The following is an 11,530-nucleotide window of genomic DNA, read 5'->3' as shown; positions in this document are numbered from 1 at the left end:
ACATGTCCTATTGAAATCAAACAGGGGTGGCTACATTCTTTTTTGGGCCAAGGGCTACGTTGAGTGCTGGCCAGTCCTCCAGGAGTCGCATGCCGCTGAAAACAGCTCCATGCAAACCAGGAAGTGACCTCTCCAGACAATGGAAGGACCCTTCTTATCTATAGCTGTGATCTCCTGGGTGACGCTATTAGGCAGTTGAATGTGCATGCATACTCTGTCCATTTCCCTAGCTCCCCCCTCCATGTGGCCCCGGGCCCTGGCAACCCACGCTATGCCACTGATCTATGCTATACACATTTACTTGGCAATTACATCCCATTGAACTCAGCAGGAGTTAGAAAAGCTAACTAGCTCTGGACTGGGGTCAAAGTCTGTCTTTTCCATTAGTGATACTAAAAACACTTCCAGGAGATGTGTGCACATGCACCATAAGAGTAACATTATAAATTCACTAAATGCACATATAGGCTTTTGTTTACTTGACAGGGGAATCTTTTTGTTGTTGCTTTTTTAAAAAAAAAACACACACCAACATTTCTCTGTTCTTTTGGAAAAGGAATGACAAAATTAATATCTGTGGTGAAAATGTGAAAAAACGTGTGTGAAAAATGCTGAACAAAATAAAAGGGACTGCTTGTACAAATCAGATTGCTAAGGTTTTTTGTATGTATATAATAATGTATATGTAATACTTTCTTGACTGCACAGTAGATGGCACTAAAGGACCATATTGGTAGTGTGTATTGCCCCTAAATCCTTAAATAATAATTGATCTACTTCCCTGGGAAGAAATAAATGTGTGGGCAGCTTGAAGTCTGATCAGATAGTCACCATAAGACAAATTAATTGCTTTTTCCTGTGCTTGTAGAAAAAAGCAGCTGCTAATCATAATGTATTTATACTATTTTTCGTTATAGGCCACTTTTGGATCAAACCCCGAGGTGACTTCCAATATAATAATTAACAAAAAGGACCTATTGAACCAGCACAAAATTAATTCAGATGGCTTTCAAATAAAACTATTATCACATTGCTCTAAAATATCTCTCTAGTGTTGCAGGCAATATTTATTTAACAACAGACGTAGCTATCAGTTACCTGATAGTTGGTGTATGGTGTATGAGTGACCAAGCTAGTCTGCCAAGTGTCTTGACAATAATTTTACTCTTAATTGTCAGGCATGGCTAGTGGGGTGCTCAGCTGACGGGTCACATAAATTGTGGCATAGTTACCTCAGCAAACATTAATATGGAACCACATTGACTAAGCAGCTCGTGGAGGGAAGTTTATGGAACTCTTTACAATCTCCTATGGATTTTATTGCTCTGAAATATTTTGTTGTTCTGTGCAAGCCTAACGGCACAAAGAAAAGCAAACCTTCAAAATGGTGCTATGAAAGAAAACCCTATTGAAATGCCCAATGTGCTTTAGCTAAATACAACCTTCAGTTCTGTCATGGTTCTGCTAGGAAAACATCTTTCCAGAGAGATGTCAGTATTTTATAAGGATTATGTCACTGATAAAGTTTCAATTTTAGCACTATTTGAGCCTCTATACTTTTCATTGCTTTGTTGAGGTCTCATATCTTTTATTCCTTCCTCCTTGTGCTGTTGTTGTTGGCATTCGTCTGTCTCGAGAGACGAGGGAAGAGTGCGCCATTGGGGGTAAAGTAAACCAGTGGAGAGTTACAGTGCTGTGGCTGTAGAGACCGATACGGGAGAGACATGTTTTGTTGCAGCTGGGGCAGATGGAGGTGTCCAGATACACCGTGGCATTTCTTCTCTCTGTGCTCCTCCCAGTTTCTCTGGAAACCGCTGTGGATACATGACCTGGCTGTCTCCAGGCACTGTGGCTGTCTGCAGGGGATTTCCACACAGCATAGTTAATGCTGCCAGCCTTCATGTAATGTTTGCAGACATCTTTATAACACAGAGTTGGTTTGCCAACGGGCCTGGTGACTGAAGCCAGCTCCCCTTAAAGCACATCCTTGCGGATCCTGCCACGCTCCATTCCATGTACAGTGGTACCTTGGGTTACATACGCTTCAGGTTACAGACTCCGCTAACCCAGAAATAGTACCTCAGGTTAAGAACCTTGCTTCAGGATGAGAACAGAAATCGCGCTCCAGCGGCAGCAGGAGGCCCCATTGGCTAAAGTGGTGCCTCAGGTTAAGAACAGTTTCAGGTTAAGAACGGACCTCCGGAACGAATTAAGTACTTAACCCGAGGTATCACTGCACATGCTCAAGCCAGTGTAGACATCACTGAGACAGAAGTGCAAACATGCTGAGAATGCAGACTTGGGAGAGCACACCTTTGTTTCAGACTCTGTCCTGCTATGTGATGCCCCAAATCTTCCTGACACAGTACATATGGAAGGCATTGAGGCTTTGCTCCTGGCGGTTGTCAGTTGCCCATGACTTCCATAAAGCAGCATGCTCAGCACGCAAGCCTGGTACTCCTTCATCTTGGATCATCTCCTTTTGGAGAGGTGAGCCATTGCCATAGCTGCATTACCAATATACTTGCCCAAGGAAAGGTTGCTGGTTATAGTGGAGCCCAGGTAGGGGAAAACGTCTGTCACCTCAATGCTGATGTGTGGAGTGCTGGTGATGTCCTGACCCACTATGTTGGTCTTCGTCAGGCTGAACGCCATGCAGGCTTGGGCAAAAAAGTTGGTGAGTCTCTGTAGAGCTTCCTTGGAGTGTGCTGTCAAGGCTGCATCACCTGCAAACAATATATCCTCGTGCAAGCTTGACCTATTTACCCTGCCTCTAGATCAGTAGTCTTCAACCTTTTTAGACCCCCGGACCCACATGCATTTGGAGATCCATTTCTTAATATTTTACCATATATTTGCATGGCGGAAAAGCTTCTGTTGCTCCCCACCTCGGGTCATTCCATGACTCACTAGTGGCTCCAAGAGCCAGTGTGGGGTAGTGGTTAAGAGCGGTAGACTCGTAATCTGGTGAACCAGGTTCGATTCCCCGCTCCTCCGCATGCAGCTGCTGGGTGACCTTGGGCTAGTCACACTTCTCCGAAGTCTCTCAGCCCCACTCACCTCACAGAGTGTTTGTTGTGGGGGAGGAAGGGAAAGGAGATTGTTAGCCACTTTGAGACTCCTTAGGGTAGTGATAAAGCAGGATATCAAATCCAAACACTTCTTCATCATCTTCTCCCAACCCACCTGCTGAAGACCAGAGCTCTAGATTATCAGTTTTAAATAACTTGTGCTAGTATTCAGCCTTGAGTGCCCAGTTCGTTTCACTGCATTTATTCCTGCCCTTTATTTCCTCTCGCTTCCAAACCATAAAGAGGTTTTGACGTTCCACTCAATGGCGGGTATCCTACTGTATCACCACAGGGGCCTTGGGTAAGAAACTAAATACGAAGCTTAAAGAATAATTTTAAAAAGCTATTGACACTTTGTTCAATGGGCCACCAGGATCTGTATGCCTGTTGACAGCCTCCAGATAGTTCCAATAGGTTGAAGCATGACTTCTTCCCCCTTACATAAGCCATGTTGACTGTTTTTCACCATGGCATCATTATTCCTTCAACAGTGAAAAATTGTTCAACCAGAATGTCGGGAGAAAAATTGCTGAGGTTTATGTTCTTTATTTATGGAGACAGAACCTAATCGGTGTCTGCGGAGCCCCAGTGCCAGAAACAAAAGTCCTGCCTTGGATTGTTCACCTCGGCAAAAAAAGAATGGGGCAGTTGTCTTGAGCCAAGCAGTAGTCATCTCTTTTATGCCATGTGTGCGCACATATAATGTGGAAACTGTTGACTAGATTCCTATTGCTCTCGAAGGATATTTTTGCATGGCAGGAAATTGGGCTTTGGTAAGCCCAGTTGGAGCTGCACCAGCTGATTCTACAGAATAAGCTTAACCAACTGCTCACCACTGGGTTGTTCTCTTGCCACAGAGGTTGTGTATGCAGCAGATCAAGGGGGTGTTGTTGTTGTTTTGCCCTGGTAGAATGGACTGTGCCACTTCAGACCAAGCTAGGCGAAATGGCATTTTGAATATTCCTTTGTGTGGAAAAAAAAAACCCCACAAAGCTCACCGCAAGAAGAAAATTGACACACAGGATGTGAACTAGAACCTTTCTGCTAGTTTTTTACTTGCAGGATTTTTAAATATATAGAGAGGTGGGGGGACATTTAAAAATAGCACCCCCTACTTCCACTCTGAAGTGGTATGCTCCGTGCTAGCACCTCCTATTCTGCTGCATATGAAATCCACAGAGCATGAAATACAATTACACATACAGTGTGCGTCTTTGGCTCTTACCCTAAAGAGTATATGCCCAACTGAACACAATGGAGCCTATTTTCGAATGGTCCTGCATGGGATTGGGCTGCGTGTTTCAACTGGGCATGAGACTAACACTGAAATCTTACACCTCTATGCAGAAGTAAACTGCACTGAGTAAGGTTGAGCTTATTCCCAAAAAGTGTATATAGGATTTCAGCCTCGGGGGTCAAGCGAAAGGCTGAAAGGAAAAAGCAGGCTTTAAAAATGGCCTACAATCTTTCATAAAAATTGAGCAAGTTATCAAGATTTTAATATGATAATAAGCGGTGAATTGTAATATGTGAATTGTGTGCGTGCGCCTGTTTGAACAGAAAGTCCAGCAGTATCTATACGTAATGCTTGCTTGCTTGATACTTTGCAGTGTGGAAAGTTGGCTGCGTGTTTGGCCTTTGCTCCTTATGACTGTTGCTGCATGAACATAGCCCTGTGCAACTAAGGCTGTGTCCGCATTACTGGCTTAAAACAGAGCTGGGTCATTATTTTTCTCAATTTGGATCAATGCTGTTTTGCGTGGAAATGCATCAGAACCCAGCGTTTCCTAAGAAACAACAGCATATATGTGGATAGTAGCTAATGTGGTGTGTTCACCCCTTCCTAAACCAGCGGTATAAGCACATTGAATGCAGATTAAATGGAATGTATACACAGCCCGAGTCTGCTCAGCTAATCCTGGGAGCATTGACTCGGAAAGGAACAGCCTTCCTTCCATTCCATCCAACTGTACTGACTGAAAAATTAGTTTTCTTGCTTCAGGACAGGGTATAATAATGGGGGTGGGACACAGGTGGCGCTGTGGTCTAAACCACTGAGCTTCTTGGGCTTGCCAATTGGAAGGTCAGCGGTTCGAATCCCCGCGACGGAGTGAGCTCCCATTGCTCTGTCCCAGCTCCTGTCAACCTAGCAGTTCGAAAGCAGGCCAGGGCCCACAACCCAGCTCCCTTGTTGGCCAGGTGGGACTTGATAGCTTTGGAAGGAGGTGTGTGATTCCTCAGCTGGAGTAGGCTCAGAACAGTTAAGGGCCACATGCCTCAAAAAGCCCAGATACGGCAATCAGCATGCAAAGTATGGAAGGAAAATAGAGCTGAGCTGCTGTGTCTGCTCAACTGTCCATATTGATGGGCCTTGGCTTGGACGCTCCTGGACCTCTATGGGGCTGTGCTTCAGGTTTGACTCTGGACTGTATCCCGACTGCTGGCCTTGAGACTTGGCTACCTGGATTGACCGTGAACTACATTTCCTGATCTTGGGAATTTGCTTGTGTGGATTGGCCCCCAGATTTGCTGCCAGTAGGCCAGGGGTGCAGGACAGCCCCCCAACATAATTTAGTACTGTGTTCCATGTGTCACTAACCAAAGCAGTGGCACTGAAGTTCCTACCCGGTAATGTTGTCTTCTACAACGTTTAATCTGAGATTTTGTAGGGACTAGCCACTTAATGAGGCCCTGTGCTGGAAGATGCCTGTCAGGTGGAAAGTGACACCTGACTCATTTGGCAATTTATTTCCTTGAAGGGGGAAAACACTCCTGTAGATCTCATTAGAAATGCCCACGGAGGGACAACCTACCTAAACATTACACGTAAATGTGTGCAGTGAAACCCCCAGTGCCCTTTCTTGAATGAAAACAGTCACTTGGGGAAGAAGTGGCCTAAACTGGGGGGAAAGCGGCAGGAGAGGAAGACAGGGTGCTTAACCCTTTCCCCACCTATCACTTCCCTGCTCTACAGTAAATCTCACCCAATAGCACTTTCCCTCCTCATTTGGGAAGATGGTTTGTGGCAGAGAGATGAAGGATTAAGCATGCACCCTCTGATTGTATACACACCACACATTTAAAGCACATTTAACACCACCACCCCGGCAATAAATGTTGGGACCTGTGGTTTAAGGGTGCTGGGAATTGTAGCTCTGTGAGGAATGAAGGGTTCAGGAGGGTGCTTTAAATATACAGCGGTACCTCGGGTTAAGTACTTAATTCATTCCGGAGGTCCGTTCTTAACCTGAAACTGTTCTTAACCTGAAGCACCACTTTAGCTAATGGGGCCTCCTGCTGCCGGAGCACGATTTCTGTTCTCATGCTGAAGCAAAGTTCTTAACCTGAGGTAATATTTCTGGGTTAGGGGAGTCTGTAACCTGAAGCGTATGTAACCTGAAGCGATGTAACCTGAGGTACCACTGTACATTGTGTATGCAGACACTGACTGACACACACACACACACACACACACACACACACACACACAGTCTTTCTCTACCTCTGTGCTCTAACTGGCCCTTCCTTAGGCAGCTTCTCTTAGTCTTTCCCTCTCTCCCTCTCTTTAAAAGGCTGTTGGGAATTTTGTTACATGCATTTGCGTGCAGTGTTTAGTTAGGCCCCAAGATCCAAAACCACAGCCCTGGTGAATGTAGTCAGCCACACTTATCACCTGGCTACACTATCCCTTACATAGAACTCCTAATGTCTTTTGCTTTGTTCAGGACACTGTTCACCGTGGGCCAAATAAAACCCCCTGCTAATGCAAATGCAATAAAGCAAAAGCATTTAAAAAGCCCAAACTTGGCCCTTGTGGCAGCACTCTGGCAAACCTCTTCTTGGGGCTTTTGCAAAGCCAAGAACATGAAAGAGGTGAAAGGAGGACAAGGTGTAATCCTCTGGAGTGGCCCTCAGATTTGTTGTGGGATTTGTTGTTGTTGTTCAGGGAGAGGGAGTTGTTTCTTCCTGCTTCCCTGAAGGCAAAAAAAAGGGGGGATTGGCAAAGTGTTTGTACATCAGGCCTGAGAATGACTCCACTGATTCAAAGAGAGATATGGGTTCGCTTGGGTTTCTGACCTGAATTTGAATTTTCTGATCTGCAAGAATACATTTCTCTTGCTAACATTGTTTTAAAGAGCCTTGCTGACCAGTGGGGGTAGGTTTGTGAAGCAGCTGGACACATAAGGTAAAAAGCCTGTCTCCAACAAACAAGTGCAAGTTCTCTTGAGAATAGGCAAGCTTTTCTTTGACATTTCTTTGCTTCGGTTCTGGGGCACATAGTTGGCAGTGTGTCTTGCTTTCTGCTTTTGTCCACTGTCGTCATACTGTGTTACATAATATTCAGCTCACAGAGATTGTCCTGGCAAAGCAAACAAATAGAGCATGCTAGCATTAGCGTGTGGTTTCAGCTCTCTTGCTCCAAAGCCATCTTTCTTCGTGACCGTCAACAAATGTGCTTGCTTCCATTTTGCGGTCGTCTTAATCTTGGTGTTGGTGACAGATTTAAAGCCATGCAGGTATTTTTCATTCCAGGGCACTCTCAAACTTGACCCTCTGCTAGCAAACAGCTGGGCTCCTGCCTAAATCTAACATCATTGGTCAGTTTAACTGTGACTAAATCAAATTGCTTATGACAATTGTAGAATGTGCCATGCTTTTTTTCTATAAAAAAGGATTGCTGCCAGTCTTTCAAAAGACACAATTGATTTTTCCGGTTTTCAGCAAGCTGATTTTTTATGAGTTTGGGGTGTTAAGCTGGATCCCTGGATCATAAAACTGGAGGGGATCTTATACTCCATGTGGTCAAGGTGTAGGGAACTTTGGGCCTTCCAGATATTGCTGAACCACAACTCCCACTGTCCCTGCCCATTGGCTGTGCTTGCTGGGCTCATAGTTCAGCAGCATCTCATGGACCAAAGGTTCCCCATACCTGATGTACACCAATGCAGGAAATCCAGACCTAGAGCATACCCAACAGATGGCTGTCCAGCCTCTGTCTGAAGACCTGCAGCAAGAAACAGCCCACATTCACCTTCTAGGTCAGGGTTTCCCAAACTTGGGTCTCCAGCTGTTTTTGGACTACACGTTTGGAGAAACCCTGCTGGCAACTGTTTCTGTGGTTGAACTGCTCTTATTTAGTTAGTTAGTTAGTTATTTACCTTTATATACCACTTTTATTTTCCAAGGAACTCCAGGTGGTGTACATGGTTCCTCTCCTTGGCATTTCATCCTCTCAATGACCCTGTGAGGTAGGTTAGGCTAAGAGATGGTGACTGGCCCAAGGTCACCCAGTGAGATTCATGGCTGAGTGAGGATTCAAACCCTGATCTCCCAGGCCTCTAACCACACTGGCTCTGCTCTTGCTACCAGTGGTTCTCCAAATGCTCAGGAAAAATCTAACTTGTTAGACCTCATCCTGTGCCTAGCAATCTGTGCCTAGCACATGGCGTAGCTGTTTCAAAATATAACTATCAGAATGTCTTGTACCTACCACATCGATCTGAAAAATGGAAGAATTCTTTTCCCTGAGGCTAAATGCCCTGAAGTCTTCCATGACTACTTAAATGTAGCTGGGAATTGGCAGAATTTGGAGAATCCCTTCTGTTAAACTGACCATCTGCATGGAGTATATTCCAAAACAAGGTCATGGGAAGGCAAATTATGGTGTGAGAAATTGTCGGGAGTTACGTTTAAAAATGCTCAAAGAACAAGCTTGGTCTTTAAAATCAAAATGAGCAACCCTGCTATTACATCCAATCTGATACTTTGCTTTTTAAAACACATCTATCATCATCACCGCCATCATTACTAAGACAAGTCGATGCTATTACTTAATAAATTGGAAGATGCAATACATTCTAGTATTTTTGTGAGATTGTAACTTTGGTTCCCAGTACCAAAATGAGCTCCATTTATGCACTGGCAGGTATTTCTAAAACATTCCTAAAATCAGTGGCTGGCAGACGAGAAGAGTCTGAAAAGACAGCTTGTAGCTTCAAAGGCTCATCCCATTTAATGGATTCCTTATGAGTAGAATTCCCATTCCTGTCTTTAGTAATGAATCTAGAATCACAGACTCATAGAATTGTAGAGTTCGGAAATGACCTCAGAAGTCATCTAGTCCAACCCCCTGCAATGCCAGAATCTCAACACAGGATCCCTCATCCAATTGGAAACCATACCGGACCCTTAGCTTTGCAAATGTACTAGCAGTTCTATTGCTGCACCACTAGGGGACAAGTATGGTTTTAATTTGGCATAAACAGCTGTTGCTGTGGTGGTTGCAGCAAATCCTATAAAACTCTCGAGTGTCTGTTGACATTGGTGCATGCAAGCTTTTGAATATAGTGCATCTTTTAAATAAAATTTGCTCCTTCCAAAGGTGGGACTTAGATGCCCTTCCATTCTAAGAAAGAGTTCTCTGTAAACCTAAAGCCTGTAGCCCAGGAGCACGCAGTCAGGCAATATATAGATGGTTGTGTATCCTTCTTTACAGAGGACAAGCCTCTGTCTGAAGGGCTGTCTGGTCCAAGCTAGGTTTAAAAATAAAGAACCCAAAGAAGGGAGAACGAAGGCCTTGAAGTTGCCCATTGACTTGCTACCTGCTGCCACTTCTGTGGTTGAAGTTCTGGTAGGCTCCAAAAGAATGTGGGTCCTTGGCAAAACCTTGATTCATCCTCAGACCTGGGAGAAATTTGGATATCTATTTAAAAATGTAGATATCCTCCTCCCTCGTTCTCTTAGAGTGGCAATGGTACCCACCTGAGAGGTGCCAGAACTGAGTCCTGACGAGTTCCAGCTAGGAAAAAAAGTCCTGGGTCTGGTGCATCATGTTCTGTAGGTGTTCCAGTCCAGATCTTACACAAAGCTCTGGAGACCTTGTCCTGAGGCAGCTGAGGAATTAGATTTCTGGTGGGCTTTTCTCATGCCTAATGTTTTTAGTGAGGGGAGCCTTTGGCCCACTAGATGTTGATAAACTACAAGGCCTAGCAAGCATGGTCAATGGCCAGGGATGATGGGCGCTGTAGTTCAGCAACATCCATCGGGCCAAATGTCCCCCACACTTGCTCTAAATAAATAAAGTGCTTTGCTCACCAGCCTTCCCACGAACAGTACATCTTACAATTACTGTGAAACAATGGGCAATTTCATTCATATTTTAAGATTGCAGGCAGGAGATCAAAATATGGAAAATAAATATTAATCCCCCCATCTTGAATGTAAACTATTTCCCATAAAACTGCACATAAAAAGATAGTAACCTATCTCCAGACCCATATTGGGGCTAAAGTTGCCAGTTCCAGTTGGGATGAGCTGTTAAAGTTCCCATAAATTTCAATTAAGGGCATAAAATATATCCTGTCTTTGTGAGGCCAAACATTGCAGCTTTACACAAATATTCCAAACTAGCTCTAAAAGCAATCCATGGTATTTTGAGGAAAATATGCCTAACATTTTTATTTTTAAATCTTCGTATAAATCTATCCCCCTTCATTCCAGCAGTTTTGGGAAATACTTTTTCTTCAGTAGCTAGCAAAGCCGATAAAAAAATAAAAAATAAAAGTTCCCTTCCAATTTCTTATTGGATGATTCAGAGGTTCCAGCAGAACGATGCTAAAAAGTGTCAGCTTTGAGCAAAGCAATCTCAGCAGCCTGATGGCTTCGCAACATCATTATAACTCACAAACGTCTTCACCTTGACAAAAAGAAGGGATAAAAAACTAGTCAGACCTCGGGTTGAATGCGCTTCAGGTTGAGCGCGTTCGAGTTGCGCTCCGCGGCAACCTGGAAGTAACAGAGTGCGTTACTTCCGGGTTCTGCCGCTTGTGCATGTGCAGACGCTCAAAATGACTTCATGCGCATGCACAGAAGTGGCGAAAAGTGAACACGCGTGTGCGCAGACGTGCCATTGCTAGTTACGGTTGCTTCTAGATGTGAACGGGGCTCTGGAACGGATCCTGTTCGTATCCAGAGGTACCACTGTATTGCTACTAATTTGTTATGCGGGGGGGGGGGGGAGAGATGGGAGGGAGTTGGTTCCAGAACTAGCTAGGAGTACTTTTACTAATATTCAGTGTATACACATATACATATTCTTGGCATATACATCTACATTGAACATTGTGATATAAGTGCAAACACTGGCAAACTGATTTATATTGTTAAAACAGTGCAACTTCTTCCTCACTTGATGAGAGACATATAATCTGCATCTTCCTAAAATAGGTCAAACTGTATCAAACGATATTATTTGTTAAAATACTGGAATCACTCAGGTTGCTTTATTCTGTTTTTGTTGTATTTCTAAATAATAGCTACAGGCTTTTTATGTTTTGCATTAACAGTAATACTTACAAAAAACATTGGAGGGAATTAAACTTACATTGCATCATTAATCCACATACAGTGAAGCCACCTTTTCCTTTAAAGTTTGAGAATTTCTGAAATCAACCACCAAT

The sequence above is a fragment of the Podarcis filfolensis genome (assembly GCF_964270895.1).
Source record: "Podarcis filfolensis genome assembly, chromosome: 10".
In the NCBI taxonomy this organism is placed as follows: domain Eukaryota; kingdom Metazoa; phylum Chordata; class Lepidosauria; order Squamata; family Lacertidae; genus Podarcis; species Podarcis filfolensis.
This window is presented reverse-complemented; position numbering follows the sequence as displayed.